General features: G+C 36.0%; 1 protein-coding gene across 1 annotated transcript in view; it reads right to left on the bottom strand.

Annotated features, from left to right (window-relative positions):
- Window positions 1–20518, bottom strand: part of LOC306874607 (uncharacterized protein) — a gene marked incomplete at both ends in the record, with an annotated part of 341414 nt that overhangs the window by 245754 nt on the left and 75142 nt on the right. The window lies entirely within an intron of this gene.

Consider the following 20518-nt stretch of genomic DNA (forward strand, 5'->3'; position numbering starts at 1 on the left):
GGAAGAGCTTCTTCCCCGAAGCTGTGACACTTCTGAACGCCACACCACTAATCTAACTACTGCACCTGCTTATTACTGCACTGGTCACGGTACTTTACACACATGCATTTGCACTACTCATATTTTGCACAGTCTGCACATTGTTAAAGTTATTACAATATAAACTGTCTAAAGTTGTTACTGTACAAAGCACAGTAAACTAATTCTATAAAATATTGCACTACTGTTATTTTGCATAGAATACATTGTTCTATCAATACTTGCACACACTCATCCAGCTGTATTTATTTATTTATTTATTACCACTGTTCTCACGTCTCTGCTGTTCATAATGTGTATATATAATCCCACATTGCTCTGTTCATAATGTACATACAATCCCTACATTGCATTCCTATTTATATTCTGTTTATACTCTGCTCAATACTGTATATAGCAATTCCACTGTACATTCTGTAAATCATATCTTCATTTACTCTGCACTTATATGTATATAAAACACTATATTCTTGCACTTCTGGTTAGATGCTAACTGCATTTCATTAGCTCTGTACTTGTACTCTGCATAATGACAATAAAGTTGAATCTAATCTAATCTAATCTAATCTAATCTAATCTAATCTAATCTAATCTAATTAACACAGTCAAATGCGCTGTTCCTGAATGAATCAGTCGTTTGAATGAATCGGTTGAATAAATGATTCAGTGATTCACTCATTAACACAGTCAAATTAGGGCTGCACGATTATGACAAAAATCATAATTGTCGATTATTCCCTTGAAATTGTAATTGCGATTATTAATAACGATTATTTTGAACAGATGTATGCCATTGTATGAAGCTGCATGCCATATTTTTATATTAAATATATATTTTTAAAAAAAGGCTGAAAACACTCTTCCTGAACTTTTATGGCTTTTCTATAGCATTGAGGCTCAAATGTCAACTATACATTGGTTTGGTTTCTTCTTTAAACAAAAAAAGGTAAAAATTATGCATGGTATAATAATGTTATAGGCCTACTAAAAGAAAAAGAAAAGAAAAAATGGTTTACTAAAGCTACAGTGGGTACGGAAAGTATTCAGACCCCTTTAAATTTTTCACTCTGTTATATTGCAGCCATTTGCTAAAATCATTTAAGTTCATTTTGTTTCCTCATTAATGTACACACAGCACCCCATATTGACAGAAAAACACTGAATTGTTGACATTTTTGCAGATTTATTAAAAAAGAAAAACTGAAATATCACATGGTCCGAAGTATTCAGACCCTTTGCTGTGACACTAATATATTTAACTCAGGTGCTGTCCATTTCTTCTGATCATCCTTGAGATGGTTCTACACCTTCATTTGAGTCCAGCTGTGTTTGATTATACTGACTGGACTTGATTAGGAAAGCCACACACCTGTCTATATAAGACCTTACAGCTCAGAGTGCATGTCAGAGCAAATGAGAATCATGAGGTCAAAGGAACTGCCTGAAGAGCTCAGAGACAGAATTGTGGCAAGGCACAGATCTGGCCAAGGTTACAAAAAAAATTCTGCTGTACTTAAGGTTCCTAAGAGCACAGTGGCCTCCATAATACTTAAATGGATGACGTTTGGGACGACCAGAACCCTTCCTAGAGCTGGCCGTCCGGCCAAACTGAGCTATCGGGGGAGAAGAGCCTTGGTGAGAGAGGTAAAGAAGAACCCAAAGATCACTGTGGCTGAGCTCCAGAGATGCAGTCGGGAGATGGGAGAAAGTTGTAGAAAGTCAACCATCACTGCAGCCCTCCACCAGTCGGGGCTTTATGGCAGAGTGGCCCGACGGAAGCCTCTCCTCAGTGCAAGACACATGAAAGCCCGCATGGAGTTTGATAAAAAACACCTGAAGATTCTCTGGTCTGATGAGACCAAGATAGAACTTTTTGGCCTTAATTCTAAGCGGTATGTGTGGAGAAAACCAGGCACTGCTCATCACCTGTCCAATACAGTCCCAACAGTGAAGCATGGTGGTGGCAGCATCATGCTGTGGGGGTGTTTTTCAGCTGTAGGGACAGGACGACTGGTTGCAATCGAGGGAAAGATGAATGCGGCCAAGTACAGGGATATCCTGGACAAAAACCTTCTCCAGAGTGCTCAAGACCTCAGACTGGGCCGAAGGTTTACCTTCCAACAAGACAATGACCCTAAGCACACAGCTAAAATAACGAAGGAGTGGCTTCACAACAACTCCGTGACTGTTCCTGAATGGCCCAGCCAGAGCCCTGACTTAAACCCAATTGAGCATCTCTGGAGAGACCTAAAAATGGCTGTCCACCAACGTTTACCATCCAACCTGACAGAACTGGAGAGGATCTGCAAGGAGAAATGGCAGAGGATCCCCAAATCCAGGTGTGAAAAACTTGTTGCATCTTTCCCAAAAAGACTCATGGCTGTATTAGATCAAAAGGGTGCTTCTACTAAATACTGAGCAAAGGGTCTGAATACTTAGGACCATGTGATATTTCAGTTTTTCTTTTTTAATAAATCTGCAAAAATGTCAACAATTGTGTTTTTCTGTCAATATGGGGTGCTGTGTGTACATTAATGAGAAAAAAAATGAACTTAAATGATTTTAGCAAATGGCTGCAATATAACAGAGTGAAAAATTTAAGGGGGTCTGAATACTTTCCGTACCCACTGTATATTTCATTTACAATTAAACAGACAAAATTTCAAATTACAGTAACGTTTTACAGTGCAATTTATATTATCAGGGCTCCAGACTAAGGCCCCGTCCACACAAAGACGCGTTTTGCTGTATACGCATACATTTTTTACCGTATAGGCGTTTCGTCCACACGAATCCGGCGTTTTCGAAGAGTGAAACCGATCATTTTTGAAACCGGGTCCCAGGGTGGATAAATTTGAAACCGCCGTTTTCACGTTTTCGTGTGGACGTCGAATCCGTATATTTTCTGAAACGATGACGTCATCAACCCACGTCTCGCCCCTAATCAGACACTGCTACATCACATAACAGCGACAACAACAATGTCAGACTACGTGCCTGTGTTCGTGCTGCAGAACCTACTGAGCTCATTAGTTTTATTAAAGCAAAATCTTCCAATATTTGTGTGTTAGTTTGTATTCAGCGCGCAAGGTTTACGCACATGGTCCAAGTCTTCTTCTCTGTTTTTTGTGTATGTCTGTGGCAGAATTACAGCGCCACATATTGGTCTGGCATGTGTACTACATCGTTTTCAGTCGGTATCAGTGATTCCGTGTGTACGCAGATATTTCCTGAGACGACTCCGTGTTTACGGAATTTGAGGCAAAAAAAAAAAAAGATTGGATAGGGAGAGATCTGGCTTCGTGTGGACGTAGCCTAACATTCAAGAGCAGTGGCACCAGTACCTGATTTGGTAGCACTGAACATGTAATATTACAAGTTTGGTCTCTTAGAAATGCACATTAGCTCAGGAGCTTGAGTTCAGAGGAGCAGGAGCTTGAGTTGGGATGCAGATGTACATTTGACAGTACCATTGTGAAAACTATAACAGCCTCATATTTTATACATAACCAAAAGTACAGCACCTCATTACCATGGTAAAAAAGTAGCCTAACTATATAGTTTCTATGGTGTTTCCATTGAAAAACAGTAGCCTAAAGTAGGGCTGCAACTAACGATTATTTTGATAATCGATTAGTTGGCCGATTATTCTTTCGATTAATCGATTAATCGGATTAAAAATATTGACCAAAAAAACCACTATTCCACATTCTGCCCAATGTTCTACAAACAAACGTGACAACTGAATGCTATGAAAACATACAGTGCTTAATTTATTAGACCACTTATCATAATAAAGAGAAAACATATTTTAGAAATTTGTCAAAAATTTGTTTAAATTTAAAAATGTTATTGTCATTTATTGGACATAATAATAAAAAATGTCCTCATAACAGCTTGCATTCTTGCTGGTATTGTTTATGTACTTTTTGACTGCAATTGGGTATCGCGAAAAAAAAATACTCAAATAAAAAATACCAAAAAAAATAAGTGCTCTGGTTTTCTTTCATAGATAACAGCAATAATGATATTATAGCATTAAAAATAGCCTACTACTGTTACTAAAGAGCTTACACATATTGGAGTACTAACCAGTACAGAAAGCCGAAAAATGATTTTGGTTATCACCAATACTGTTACTTTAGAGCAGCAATGGCACAAACCTTACATAAACACATTGTTAAACTTACATAAATTTGTTAAGCATTGTAAAAATTGAATATAGTTTAAACCTCTATTAAAAATTAAAATAATAAAGATAATAATAAAGACGAATAAAAACACAAACTCAGTGTTAACCAACAGGTAAGAGTAATGTTCTGCAGGAACTACTTTGATCACAGTCACCTCGTCATTTCTTTATCCTGTAAAAGGCCGTTATGGAGAGTCTCATTATATTCAGACAGACAATTACACGCTGTTATCCCTTTAAAGTTCCTACTCTCATAAAATATTTTAATTTACTTTAAACCTTAAATTAACTTTCAACAACAGACAATTCAGCACAATGGATATGTTTGCGCTGAAAAGCCTATTAATTGTCTCCCTCTCTACTGTGTTCTGTCCGTCTGACGCGCGTGCGCGCGCCCGCCGCGCCGGCGCTCATTCGGTATTTTAAACTTAACACAGACTGTCAGGACGGACCTTTATGCAAAAATGGAAATGCTCGCGTGAATTTGTGGCATTTATAGATAAGGATATGACCGTAAACTGAACGTTTTTGCGCTGAGGACGCACACGCATCTGTCAAAGCGCCTGACAGGGCAAGCCATTACTCTTATGCATTAACTTAAAGCTTAAAATAAAGAATTATCATGTTTTGGGCAGCAGATCACGTGCTTCTCCGGCAGAATCTCATTCTGTTTCCTCCACTATTTTTAGATGCATTTTGTCCATAGAAATGCATTATTCAGTGCCGTAATTTGACTAACCAGCTGAAGTTGGACGTACACTGTGGGCAGACCCGATTAATCGATAATGAGAATCGTTGTCGATGATTTTCATAATCGATAATAATCGATTTTATCGATTAGTTGTTGCAGCCCTAGCCTAAAGACATTGTCAATTACAAATCCACATCAACTGATAGAATAATTAACAAAATAATGTAATTATATTCCATTACTCCTTTAACATACTTACCCAGCCCTTGGGTTAAAAACAACCCAATTTGGGTTGTTTTTAACCCAGTGTTTTTTTTAGCGTGTATTTAGTATATTAATAATATAATAATATTCAATAGGAATATCCTACTTTTCTGCCACCGTACCATTGTTAGCATTAGTGTTACTACAGTAAAACTATGGTAAATGTGGGTGATTTGTGGATTGAAACGTCTTCTGGATCGTTGTTGCACTGTTTCTGCATCAGTGTTGATGAGAATAACAGCTCCGATTTATTTGGCTTTAAACTAGTTTAAATGAAAGAGAGGTGATTTGTTCTGGAGAACTGTGCGCTGAACTCGAGTGCTTCTTACTGGATTTCACAGCGTTGTTTAGCGCGTGATCACGACTGGTCACTGTAATAAACGCATAGCTCGCTTTTGACACGTTTGGCGTTTATAGCTATCATGCACAACAGAGTGACAACGACTATCAGTTAAACAAAATGTCTTTTATCCAGTGTGTTTGGGTTTTTTTTTTTTTTTAATTCCAAAAATAATAAAGAATACAGTATAATGGAAAACAAACAGAAAAGAACAGTATGTACAAAATAACAAAGTACCTTTCAATAATAATAAAAAAAAAAAAAAAAAACATGGATTAATAGATCGAAATGTGAGTACTTTAAATTTGGCAGAAAAAAGAGAGATAGAGGGCATACAAATAAAGATACAAATAAGGGAAAAATTTTAATTTAGCACAAATTCTTTAAGTTTTTAACGCTTTCTTGTTAACAGACATTGATATTGTATTTAAATACAATTTCAATTCTTTTTTGAAGATATTAAAGTGGGGTTTACATTTAGTATATTTACATTTATGGACATAAAACCTTACAATAAATAACAGAAGGTTTATACAAACACTTGCATTAAATAGATTCTTATCTTTAACATAAAACTCAAAAAGAATGTGTTTATAGCACAAAGAGAAATCATAAAAAACATTTTGGACAATCAAAGCATTAAGATTATTCCAAAAAGACTGAACACAAGGACATTCCAAAAACAAATGAGCTACAGTTTCAGAAGAAAATTCACAGAAAGAACAAGATATATCAATGTCACTTTTAAATTTCTGTAAAAACTGCTTGACAGGATAAAACCTGTGAATTATTTTATAAGATATTTCTTTAACTTTAGGCTATTTGTAAAAAAAAAATAAAAATCTGAGGAAGTGACCAAACATATGCCCACTTAATATCATCAAAAAGGTTGTTCCAATAGGAAATGGAGGAAGAAATACAAGTAACAAGGTCCAAAAATAAAGACCTAATTTTGTGATTGGATTTTTTAACAGAGAAACAAACAGAACCAACCACAGTGGATTCGGGAGTGGGAGGACAAACAGAAATCAATGAGCCACTGTTATTATTTCTAAAAAGCATACAAATTTCCAAAGAGATGGCCTTTAAAACTGTATTAAATTATTTTCTCGAAACAGGAAAATTATATCTTAAAATAAAATCAGAATAATTAAACAAATTACCATCATTATCAAACAACTGGTTCACTAACATCACTCCATTACTGAACCAATTTTCTAAAAACAAGGATTTCCTCTTATGTAAAATATTACAGTTGTTCCAAATAAAAAAGTTGTGTGGCGATAAATTATGCTTATAAATAAGTTTCCAAGCCAAAAGCATTTGCTGATGATAATTGGAAAGTTTGATAGGGAGTTTACTAATGGAAAAATTACACATTAATAGAGTTAATTCCACCTAATTGTGAAAAAACATATCGAGGGATTACATTGAATACATTCCAAATACAAGACTGATTCTGGAGAAAGCGTTTCAACCAGTTGATTTTTAAGGTGTTATTGAGAGAATCAAAATCAATAAAATTTAAGCCACCTTTATTGTAAGAATTTAAAATAACAGATTTTCTAATATAATGAGTTTTATTTTTCCAAAGAAATTTACGTAACATTACATCAATTAACTTACAGGTTGGTCTATCTACAAATAAGGAATGAGCAGCATAGAATAATCTAGAGATACCCTCAGCTTTAGTAAGCAAAGTCCTTCCTTTCAATGACAGATCTCTTAATAACCAAAGATTAATTTTTTTTGTTTTGTTTTTTGCATAATTGGGTTAAAATTCTCCTGAATTCTCCTGAATCTTAGTTTAGAATCTTTAATTATTTTGACTCCTAAATATGTGACATTCTCTTAAATGGGAATATTACAGATAGAAGATGCAGCACATTTTTTAATTGGAAGTAACTCACATTTATTAATATTAAGCAGAAGGCCAGATGCATTTGAGAAAGATAAAAGAGACTTTAAGGCAATTGGGATCTGAGAGGCATCCCTTAAAAACAATGCCATATCATCAGCCAATTGGCTAATAATTAATTCCAATCCAGCTACAGAAATTCCCTTCACAGGGCTCTCTTTAATATGGAAACATAAAAATTGTGTAGCTATTAAAAAAAGATATGGGGAGATGGGGAATCCGTGTATCATTCGTCCTTTCCATTTTCAATTGATAAATTAAAATCAAAAAATTAAAATCTGATTGTTTTTTTTGTTATTTGATTTTGAATCAGAAACGAAAAATGAAAATGGTCTTGTACTTCATATTTTAAAATTTCGTTTTGGATCAAAAATACAAAATTGAAAAGGGTCCACACAACAGAATCTGTTTTTAATATTTAATTGCTGGGTTGTGCGTCACAGCAAATTAGTTGGGCTTGTGTACCCCCTGGCAGTTTTTCTGTTTTCTGTTTTCTGCCTTCTGGACAGCAGTCAGGTCGGCAGTCTTACCCATGATTGCGGTTTTGAGTAATGAACCAGGCTGGGAGTTTTTAAAAGCCTCAGGAATCTTTTGCAGGTGTTTAGAGTTAATTAGTTGATTCAGATGATTAGGTTAATAGCTCGTTTAGAGAACCTTTTCATGATATGCTAATTTTTTGAGATAGGAATTTTGGGTTTTCATGAGCTGTATGCCAAAATCATCAATATTAAAACAATAAAAGGCTTGAACTACTTCAGTTGTGTTGTAATGAATCTAAAATATATGAAAGTCTAATGTTTATCAGTACATTACAGAAAATAATGAACTTTATCACAATATGCTAATTTTTTGAAAAGGACCTGTATATTGTTATGAACATCTGGCCAATTATTACTCCCATTATGACAATTCTTTTTTCAACATGCTGTCCCAACAGCAACACATTAATATGCTAATTAGATACAGTATAGATACACTGTGTTTAATGGGAAAACCAGTTTATGGAAATTTTTACAGACATATTGCATAAAACAAAATGGTATATCAAATCATTTTGTTATATATTTTATAACATAGTTGAGAATCATCCTTAAACAAAGTTTAGAATAAAAAAAATCCTGAAACCGCGTTCAAAAACGCGCGTTTTTGGTGACTCCAAAGCGCGTCAATAACGCGCGTTTCATAGGAAATCACACGAAGACGCTCGTTTTGATACACAAAACTTCTGACGCTTCTTTCCGAGCAGTCTACAATATTCATCTGCTTCAGTGTGCAGGAAATTTCAGCGTGTGTCATACCGGTTTTGAACAATTCCATGATTAATGTGGAGTGTGGCTCCAGCGCTGCCATAGTGTCGCTAACTTTTTTCTTTTTTTTAAGCTTTATTAACAATTATAGTGTAATACAATAACAGAAAAACTGCCAGGGGGTACACAAGCCCGCCTATTTGCTCGCAGAAAAATTTCCAGGTGACGCACAACCCAGCAATTAAATATTAAAAACAGATTCTGTTGTGGTCCGTGTAACGGTTTGCAGTTCTTTGTTCAATTTGCAGCATCAAAATTAACCAGATAAAATTTGGCTTCAAACTTTCATTTTTCGTTTTTTTCAAATACCTCACAAACGAATAATTGTCTCTCTGTTTCATTTTCCAGTCTACAAGTTTAGGTTGTGGCATCCGATTTTTGAACAAACATAACACATGACTTGTTATTCTGATTTTCCATTTTTTGTGTTTTGCGCTCGCCGTTGGTCCGTACCATTACTGCCGGGGGACGGAATGGGGGATTACTTTAAGCCTGCAGCAGACCCAGAGCGCTGCCGCTTTATGTATAGGGTGCGATTTGCCGGGGGGGACCTTTAATGCTTTAATGTCCCGTTTAAATCAAATGATTCGGGATACGCGCTTTAATGTCCCGTTTGAATCAAACGATTCAGGATACGTGCTTTAATGACCCGTTTAAATCAAATGAGTCGACCTGCTTTAATGTCCCGTTTAAATCAAATTGTTCGCAATACGCACTTTAAAGTCCCGTTTTGAATCAAATAATTCGCAATACGGGCTTTAAAGTCCCGTTTTGAATCAAATAATTCGCAATACGGGCTTTAAAGTCCCGTTTAAACAACTGATTCGCGATCCGATTGAAGCGCTTCGAAACAGTGGTCTCATTCGGAGTTTCAAAAAGCTCCCTTGATACTTTGTTGTTTGCTCGCTTTATCAATTTATTCGTTGTTTGAAATAATCATTACAATTAATAGGCCTAACTTACAATATTTTTATTAAATTGTGATCATGTTAGACAGTTTCAGTCGTTTTAAAAACATTTCATGACGTAACACTCATACTTGCCTAAAAAGACTGGTATCTAATGTGCGTTGTTAAGCGATTACCCATACCCACTCGGAATTCGTGCTCTGCATTTAACCCATCCAACGTGCACACACACAGCAGTGAACACACACACACACCGTGAACACACACACACACACACAGCAGTGAACACACACACACCGTGAACACACACCCGGAGCAGTGGACAGCATTTATGCTGCGGCGCCCGGGGAGCAGTTGGGGGTTTGGTGTCTTGCTCAAGGGCACCTCAGTCGTGGTATTGAGGGTGGAGAGAGCGCTGGACATTCACTCCCCCCACCTACAATCCCTGCCGGCCCGAGACTCGAACCCACAACCTTTGGATTACAAGTCCGACTCTCTAACCATTAGGCCACGACTTCCCCACATTAGGTAAGGGGACAGAATATACAGCCATGAAGAACAACAGGAATATGCGTATATTCCAAATTTAAGAAATGCCGTCTAATCCAGGCCACAGACGTTCAGAGTTTAGTTACATTCCTGCTCCAACACACTGTAGTTTTCAAATAATATTCTGATTCCTAGCTAAATCAGGTGATATTTAAAAGTGTTCTTTGTTTCTGTGCTGCATCTTTAGAGCAAGTGCTAAGCCCTTTTAGTCCATCCATCCACCAAATCTCATGCCTTCACATGCCTTATAAATGACAGCTGTGCTCACATTTGTTCCCCTTTTATTTGTTAAACCATTAGAGGACTGTGATCTCTACTTCTTATCCAATATTTTGTGTGTGTAATTACCAATGCAAGTGCCTTATGTTCTATAAATGCACTTCTAATTTTTATGTATGCTCATGTTAGATACATTTTAATTTATATTTGAAGATCTAGCTGAGCACTGTCTCTGTTCTTTTCAGGTGTGTTTAACTAGGGTTTAAGATAAACACTGTGACCAAGAATAAATATAGATTAACATAGATTAAACAAAGCATGACATAGTAGTGATATGTTCTGCTTCAGCGTCATAATTAACAACAATCCTTGGAAATCACTCAGAAAAGATCTGATTAAAGAAATAGGTATGCCTTTAAAGGAAAGCCAGATTCTACTGGGTACCAGCACATGAAGGGATTTCTAGAAAAGAAGCTGCAGATGAGTTAGCAAAAGGTTTAAAACAGAGGTGCTCTAGCTCCAACCAGCACCAATATAGTTTCTAGTAATCCCTTATCTGCTTATCTGGTGTGTTTAATACCAGAACGATATATGAAAGAAAAGGGGTAATGAGAAAGAAAAAAAAGTTAATATTGCACAAGCAGTCCAGTAGATCAGAAAAAAGATCTGAAGAAATGTCAGGAGAGGCATTTGCACTTGGAACAGTAGGTGGCGGTGCGCGCTCTTGACAGAAGAAGCTACGGAATCTGCGTCATTGTCAACGACTGGGCGTGAACACACATCATACAAGAAGGCCAATAGGATGGATGAGTTGTATCAGCTGCAGTTCCTCTACTAACCTGTGGATTATACTTTCGTAATCATCAAGCGCACTCCACTCACACATCGTACAGAAAATCTGTAAAGTCACAGTTAACAGTCACAGTAGCCAATAACTTATTGCAATTTATTAAAGCGGCAGCGCTCTGGGTCTGCTGCAGGCTTAAAGTAATCCCCCATTCCGTCCCCCGGCAGTAATGGTACGGACCAACGGCGAGCGCAAAACACAAAAAATGGAAAATCAGAATAACAAGTCATGTGTTATGTTTGTTCAAAAATCGGATGCCACAACCTAAACTTGTAGACTGGAAAATGAAACAGAGAGACAATTATTCGTTTGTGAGGTATTTGAAAAAAACGAAAAATGAAAGTTTGAAGCCAAATTTTATCTGGTTAATTTTGATGCTGCAAATTGAACAAAGAACTGCAAACCGTTACACGGACCGTTTGCAGTTCTTTGTTCAATTTGCAGCATCAAAATTAACCAGATAAAATTTGGCTTCAAACTTTCATTTTTCGTTTCTTTCAAATAACGAATAATTGTCTCTCTGTTTGATTTTCCAGTCTACAAGTTTAGGTTGTGGCATCCGAATAAGATTTTTGAACAAACATAAAACATGACTCGTTATTCTGATTTTCCATTTTTTGTGTTTTGCGCTCGCGGTTGGGTCCACCATTACTGCCGGGGGACGGAATGGGGGATTACTTTAAGCCTGCAGCGGACCCAGAGCGCTGCCGCTTTATGTATAGGCAGGGTGCGATTTGCCGGGGGGACCTTTAATGCTTTAATGTCCCGTTTAAATCAAATGATTCAGGATACGTGCTTTAATGTCCCGTTTAAATCAAATGATTCGACCTGCTTTAATGTCCCGTTTAAATCAAATTGTTCGCAATACGCACTTTAAAGTCCCGTTTTGAATCAAATAATTTGCAATACCGGCTTTAAAGTCCCGTTTAAACAACTGATTTGCGATCCGATTGAAGCGCTTCGAAACAGTGGTCTGATTCGGAGTTTCAAAAAGCTCCCTTGATAGGCTACTTTGTTGTTTGCTCGCTTTATCAATTTATTCGTTGTTTGAAATAATCATTACAATTAATAGGCCTAACTTACAATATTTTTATTAAATTGTGATCACGTTAGACAGTTTCAGTCGTTTTAAAAACATTTCATGACGTGACACTCATTACCTGGTATACTTGCCTAAAAAGACTGGTATCTAATGTGCGTTGTTAAACGATTACACTAACAGTTTGGTCAACCTCCGCATATGGAGAGAGAATATATAGGCTATATTTTGTGTGTGTGTGTTCGGGTTTTTCTATCCCGATGGGGACTGCAACTTTAATGAGCACTGACTCATGGGTCTCCGTAGGAACCTAAATTAGGTCCCCATGGGGAAACAAGTTTATACAGAATGATGTTTTATTTATTTATTTTATTCATATTTTTGTTAAACCAAAAAAAAATGCATAAAGTTGTTTTATGTTTATAGGGGAATGTTTAAGGTAAGGGGACATAAGCCATGAAGAACAACAGGAATATTTAAGAAATGCCGTCTAATCCAGGCCACAGACGTTCAGAGATTAGTTACATTCCTGCTCCAACACACTGTAGTTTTCAAATAATATTCTGATTCCTAGCTAAATCAGGTGATATTTAAAAGTGTTCTTTGTTTCTGTGCTGCATCTTTAGAGCAAGTGCTAAGCCCTTTTAGTCCATCCATCCACCAAATGTCATGCCTTCACATGCCTTATAAATGACAGCTGTGCTCACATTTGTTCCCCTTTTATTTGTTAAACCATTAGAGGACTGTGATCTCTACTTCTTATCCAATATTTTGTGTGTAATTACCAATGCAAGTGCCTTATGTTCTATAAATCGTGGAAGTCGTGGCCTAATGGTTAGAGAGTCGGACTCGTAATCCAAAGGTCGTGGGTTCGAGTCTCGGGCCGGCAGGGATTGTAGGTGGGGGGAGTGAATGTCCAGCGCTCTCTCCACCCTCAATACCACGACTGAGGTGCCCTTGAGCAAGACACCGAACCCCCAACTGCTCCCTGGGCACTACAGCATAAATGCTGTCCACTGCTCCGGGTGTGTGTTCACTACTGTGTGTGTGTGTGTGTGTGTGTTCACTGCTGTGTGTGTGTGTGTGTGTTCACTGCTGTGTGTGTGTGTGTGTGTTCACTGCTGTGTGTGTGTTCACTGCTGTGTGTGTGCACGTTGGATGGGTTAAATGCAGAGCACGAATTCCGAGTATGGGTCACCATACTTGGCAGTATGTCACTTCACCTTCACCTATAAATACACTTCTCATTTTTATGTATGCTCATGTTAGATACATTTTAATTTATATTTGAAGATCTAGCACTGTCTCTGTTCTTTTCAGGTGTGTTTAACTAAGGTTTAAGATAAACACTGTGACCAAGAATAAACATAGATTAACATACCGGTAGATTAAACAAAGCATGACATAGTAGTGATATGTTCTGCTTCAGCATCATAATTAACAACAATCACTCAGAAATCACTCAGAAAAGATCTGATTAAAGAAATAGGTATGCCTTTAAAGGACAGCCAGATTCTATTGGGTACCAGCACATGAAGGGATTTCTAGAAAAGAAGCTGCAGATGAGTTAGCAAAAGGTTTAAAACAGAGGTGCTCTAGCTCCAACCAGCACCAATATAGTTTCTAGTAATCCCTTATCTGCTTATCTGGTGTGTTTAATACCAGAACGATATATGAAAGAAAAGGGGTAATGAGAAAGAAAAAAAAGTTAATATTGCACAAGCAGTCCAGTAGATCAGAAAAAAGATCTGAAGAAATGTCAGGAGAGGCATTTGCACTTGGTGCGCGCTCTTGACAGAAGAAGCTACGGAATCTGCGTCATTGTCAACGATTGGGCGTGGACACACATCATACAAGAAGGCCAAAAGATGAATGAGTTGTATCAGCTGCAGTTCCTCTACTAACCTGCGGATTATACTTTCGTAATCATCAAGCGCACTCCACTCACACATCGTACAGAAAATCTGTAAAGTCACAGTTAACAGTCACAGTAGCCAATAACTTATTGCATCTTATTAAAGCGGCAGCGCTCTGGGTCCGCTGCAGGCTTAAAGTAATCCCCCATTCCGTCCCCCGGCAGTAATGGTACGGACCAACGGCGAGCGCAAAACACAAAAAATGGAAAATCAGAATAACAAGTCATGTTTTATGTTTGTTCAAAAATCTTATTCGGATGCCACAACCTAAACTTGTAGACTGGAAAATCAAACAGAGAGACAATTATTCGTTTGTGAGGTATTTGAAAAAAACGAAAAATGAAAGTTTGAAGCCAAATTTTATCTGGTTAATTTTGATGCTGCAAATTGAACAAAGAACTGCAAACCGTTACACGGACCTGTGGACCCTTTTCAATTTTGTATTTTTGATCCAAAACGAAATTTTAAAATATGAAATACAAGACAATTTTCATTTTTCGTTTCTGATTCAAAATCAAATAACAAAAAAAACAATCAGATTTTCATTTTTTGATTTTCATTTATCAATTGAAAATTGAAAGGACGAATGATACACGGATTATGGGGCAACCTTGTCTTAACACCTCGCTTTAAAGAAAATCTAGGAGAAGTGCCATTAGAAAGTCGAATAGAACTGTTTGCATTATAAAGCATCTTAACACATTTGTAAAAAAAAAATTACCAAAACCAAGTCTGTGCAGGGCCTGTAACATAAACTCATGTTCTAAACAATCAAATGCTTTGTAATAATCAAGAAAGAGGATAAAGCTATCAGTCAAAATAAGATCTGAGTAATCCACCAAATCTAAAATCAGGCATATGTTATTAGATATATGTCTTTGTGGTATAAAACCTGATTGGCACTCATCTATTATATTATTAAGAATAGATTTTATCCTCTTTGCCAAAACTAACGCAATCATTTTATAATCAGTATTCAGTAAAGAAATCAGACGCCAATTTTTGATTAAAAGGGGATCCCTGTTGGACTTCGGTATTAAAGTTATTAGTCCCTGATATAAAGAGGGAGGAAGTGTTGATTTTTCAATACTCTCTAAAAACATTTTATGTAAAAAAGGAGCCAATTTTTGATTAAAAGCTTTATAAATCTCTGCAGATAGCCCATCGGTTCCGGGGGATTTGTTACTTTTTGTTACTATAAAATCTGGCACAAAAATCTGCAATTACCTTAAAATCGTCAGTTACATTTCCATCAATACATAGTTGCTGAATATAATTTTTAACTCGCAGCCTTTCTAACCTAAAGAAATAGGCAGAATTCTGCTCACCCTCCTCTAACCAATTTCGACGAGATCTGATGAAAACACCTTCAGCTTTCTGTTTATAGATATTCTCCAATTGATGTTTCTGATCTATGAGCTCAATTCTCTCTGAATCCGTAAGATCTTCAATTTTTTTTATGTGATAAAGCAGTGATTCTAGCCATAATTTGGTCTTCATTATTTTTTCTAGTTTTTGCTAACAAACTACAATATTTCCGACAATACTTTCCCATTTCAAATTTAAGAAATTCCCAATTACTGCAAAAGTTATTTTCTTTATTAGCTTTTATCACAATAAAAACAAATCAAGTTGTCAATTTTAGTTTGAACTTCATAATGAAGAAGAATTGAAATATTAAGTTTCCAATATGAGGACCTTGTACTCAGGGAAGTAGAAGATACAAGTGGAACACAAATAAAAATGGCCTTATGGTCAGAAAACAGAGAGGGAACTATATCTGCCTTAATATTTGATAATTCTACTGAAGTTAACCAAAAATCAAGACGCGATTGACTAGAAAGTGAATTATTGTTCCAAGTAAACATTTTGCAAGGAATGTGTTTCTCGCCACACATCAATAACAGAAAATTTTTGCATAAAAGGATAACAAATAATCAGAAGTAGCATTAATGGGTTGAGGAGGCCATCTATCTATGGTATTATTCAAAACTACAATAAAATCACCACCCAAAATTAATGAAGATTTTGGGAATTTAGATAACATACAATTTATACGAGTTCCTAAATTATCAAAAAAAAAAAAAAAAACGTATCTTTTGATGAATTATATCCATAAATATTGGCAATAATATACGTCAAACTTGCAAACTGTAAAGCAAGTAATATATAATGACCATTAGCATCGCAATCAGAAAACAAAATCTTTCCACTAAAAAGATTTTTTAAAACACAAACTCCGGCAGAATGTTCATTTCCATGAGACATCCACAAATCTAACCCCCACTGTGACCTCCATAAATTGACATCTTGTACAGTTGAATGAGATTCTTGTAGAAAACAAAAGTCTGTGTTAAAACGTTTAAGATACAAAAAGACTGCCTTACGCTTAAGAATGTTACGTAGCCCTCTGCAATTTAAAGAAATAATAGAAAAAGATTAAATAAATAAAATATATAAAACTCAACAACGGAACAAGACCTAAGAACAAGTATAAAAATTAAGTATCACTGTAACAGAGAACCCAACTGGTCAGAAGCTTAAAAAAGAGGGATGAGGATAACAATCCCTTTATATAGCTAGAACTAGATGAACCATAAAAGTACAACAACGTTGAAAAAGGGGAGAGAAAAGAGAAATCTTTTCTTTGAAATCTTTGATCCGCGTGTTTTTGCCAATCAACTTTTCCAATCCGTCTGATCTGTTTTTCACCAACTGAGAGAGCTCAAAGAGTTGTGTAGAAATACTTGCTACGTCTAACGTTGCTCTATCTGTTCTTCGAACTTTACCAGCCGGAGAATTACACGGAGTGTCGGAAAGCGGTGGAATTACCTCCTCCATCAGCATAATCTCAGAATCAGCGTTATCTTCAAAGTAATTGTGAAGATTATCCTTCAGTACATCGGTTGAAGAAGCACTGTCAGGACGCGCCATTGCTTGTAGACTTCTATCAACATTAGCAGTGGGAGTACTCAACATTGTTTTCCCGGACTTCTTTAAACTTTTTCTCTTTTCAGACCCTCCCATTGTTGTTGTTTACAAAAATAAAGTCATTAAGAAAGACAATTTCCCAATATAATCTCTTACGTATCACTAAAACTATTAAAAAAACAGACTGGGACTGTAGACCTCACAAACGCACGTGTGTTCAAGGCGCCATCTTGACACACCCCCCACCCTGCGCTGCAAACACCTCTTAAAGAGTAATGCAAGTGGCCATTTTTTATTTTATTTAGTTTATTTATTTTATTTTTTTATAATTGCGGCATTGAACGATTACGTAATTGTGGCATCCATAATCGTAATCACGATTAGAAATTCTATTAATTGTGCAGCCCTACATACTATAATAATTTTGTGTTTTTATTTCTTATTTATCACGTTATAAAATACTGAAATGTGTGTTTCCAGCAGGAGGAGCAAGAGCCTTGAACAGAGAAGATGAATCTGCTGGAGCGCCACCTGGAGGATGAGCATGAAACAGCGCTTTCCCAGCTATTTCCTTAAATTGAGGATTTAAATTATTATAATTCACATTCACAAATTATTCACAAACAGAAAATTAATTAATACAGTATTAATGGTTTCCTAGGAACAAGAAGCAATTTTATTGTATCCTTTATAGGCTAATTACTTATAAGTCGTCTAGGTGCAGTTGTTCAAAAGTTTAATATGGATCAGAATGATCCCAAATAATCCCCACGTTTTGCAATTCAGCATCAGGTCATCCATCTCACTTTTGTGCCAGTTTTTAAAGCATCATTGAATTGAATCTGATCCAGATACAAACACTGGACCTTTACAGTTATTTGTTACACAATTTCTTTCTAAATGTAATTGACCATATCTGTGTTTTATACTGTATTAGTGTTTAAAATGAAAAAAAAATTATATTGTGGGTTTCCTTTAGACTGATATTTATATGCAAATTTGATCAGAATAAAATATTTGATTTGTTCATTAAATCTAATGTAAACATGGTACATATAAACACGCTTTTCCTTTGAATTGAACTTATCTTTTCATCATCAATAACTGAAATTATCAAATAAAGAGTTTTAACTCAATATAGATCAGTGTAAAGTCTCATATACTGAATTAAACACACAACAGATTTAGTTACACTCAGCATTTTATTTCTTTAATACTAATACATTTCAACTGAAAATATTGTGTTGCATTTCCTGGTATTAACAGCGGTTTATAAACAAGCAAAAGCTGAAGGAATTAAATGTTTAGACAATCTCTCAGTATAAGATCATCTGTAGCTCCCGAGTATCAGAGAAGCAGAGCCCTACAGTCTTCAGAAAAACACTGAATTCAGATCACACTTCAGATATCACTCACATCTTATCAGGAGACTGACAGATTAAAAAAAATATATAATGCCGTCTATAGGTACTATATTTAAAATACAAAATATTTAACCATGAACACTTCAATAAAGCAGAAATATGTGCGATGTAACAGCACAAGAGCATCAAATAAAAACAAACAAGAATAAAAACATATATAGGCTACATTAATTATCTTGAGATTATTTCTGCAAATTTTTTTGCAGTAACAACAATCAGTCCATTTTACAGTGTAACATCCTGCATTACTGTAAATCAGTCAAACTGGCTCTTAGCATCATCTGTGCAATATCAGCATCACCACAAACAGCAAACTGTTACATCATAATTTCATCATACATGAAAGTAGGGGTGCGCGATAAAAATCTCTCCACAATCTACTTTTGAAGAAATATCATAGTATCGTACAGCACGCGACAGCCTGTCAAACAGCGCCTGATTACTGAACTAAGTTATCTTTTGCGCTAATACTGTCAAAACACACAAGGTTTATGTATAGACTGGGTTGGTTATGTCTAAAATAAAAGTAAATAACTGAGAGAAAAGGGATGCGTGTCTGTATATTAGACGCGTGCATGTCTTAAAGGGGCAGTACTGAACATGTTGCCGACTGTAATTAAAGGGATAGTTCACCCTAAAAATTGTATTTCTGTCATTATTTACTAACTCGCATGTTGTCCCAAACCTGTATTAAGTTCTTTCTTGTGCTGAACACAAAAGATGGTATTTTGTTTAAAGCAATTTTTGAGAGGGTAAATGATGGCATAAAAATAAAACCCTTTTTATTTAGGGGATAATTATTCCTTTAATGTTAATAAAACACAAAGGCTTCGCATACTTCCCTACTATATAGTATGCGAAAAACAGTATGCGAGGCGAGTAGTATGTCCGAATTCATAGTATTCGAAAAACAGTAGGCGAGAATTACCCGGATGACCTACTACTTCCACCCGAATTCTGTAGTAGGCATACGATGGACACTTTACTATCCCATGAGGCCACGGGAGAGGAGGCGTCATATTTGAAAAATGGCGGAAGGCGGCGACGCGGCTGTTTGCAAGTGCAAGTACCTCAGGGACAAACGTTGTTTATTGTGGTTTAATTGCACTTGTTTAAAATAATCAAAGTAAACTGCTGATTTATTAAAGTTTAAACGTTGTAAATCGATGAGATTACTTCGTGAATCGGCTGTAAAAGGTTTTTGTTTCTATTCATTCTCTCTCTCTACGCATGTATGTATGTGTATGCATTCATTCAACTTTATTCATTGATTCATGTGTCTTTTTTTTGTCCTGTGTATTTTTATTTGTATTCATTCATAACAATAAATTACTTTATTTCGTTGCTCCAAATCAGCCTTCGTCACGGTGTTCATAGACGTGTCTTTTTATTCTGAGGTAAAACGTGCAAGCTAAATTGGTGATTATACTTGCATTATTTGATAAATATTTTATAAGCTGTGGACGAAGGCATGATCTGCGAGAAGCTGACCTATGCCTCCTCTGAGCTGTTGATCCAATCAACGTTAAAAAGCAGATAAAAGCGGTAATAATTACTAGCAACATTGCTGATGTTCGCGCTGTTGTGACGACGCATGACATGTGACAACATGAACATGGCGGATGTAGTACGTCCGAATTCCATTCATACTACCCTCATTCATACTATATAGAACGTACTATTTTAACGGTCGAGAAGTACGTTTGAATTCAAATGTAGTACCTACACAAGTAGTATGCGATTTCGGACACAGCCAAAGAGAAAAATCACTCACTACTCTTGACTGAAAAACATTAACAGTTGCTTTAATAATAGGAATCAATCTATATAATGTTTTATTTTTACAACCCCAAATCAGAAAAAGTTGGGACAGTATGTTAAATTAAAATCAAACTGAAAACAGTACTTTGTTAAATTATCTTTGACCTGTATTA

This window comes from Barbus barbus (genome assembly GCF_936440315.1).
Source record: "Barbus barbus genome assembly, chromosome: 9".
In the NCBI taxonomy this organism is placed as follows: domain Eukaryota; kingdom Metazoa; phylum Chordata; class Actinopteri; order Cypriniformes; family Cyprinidae; genus Barbus; species Barbus barbus.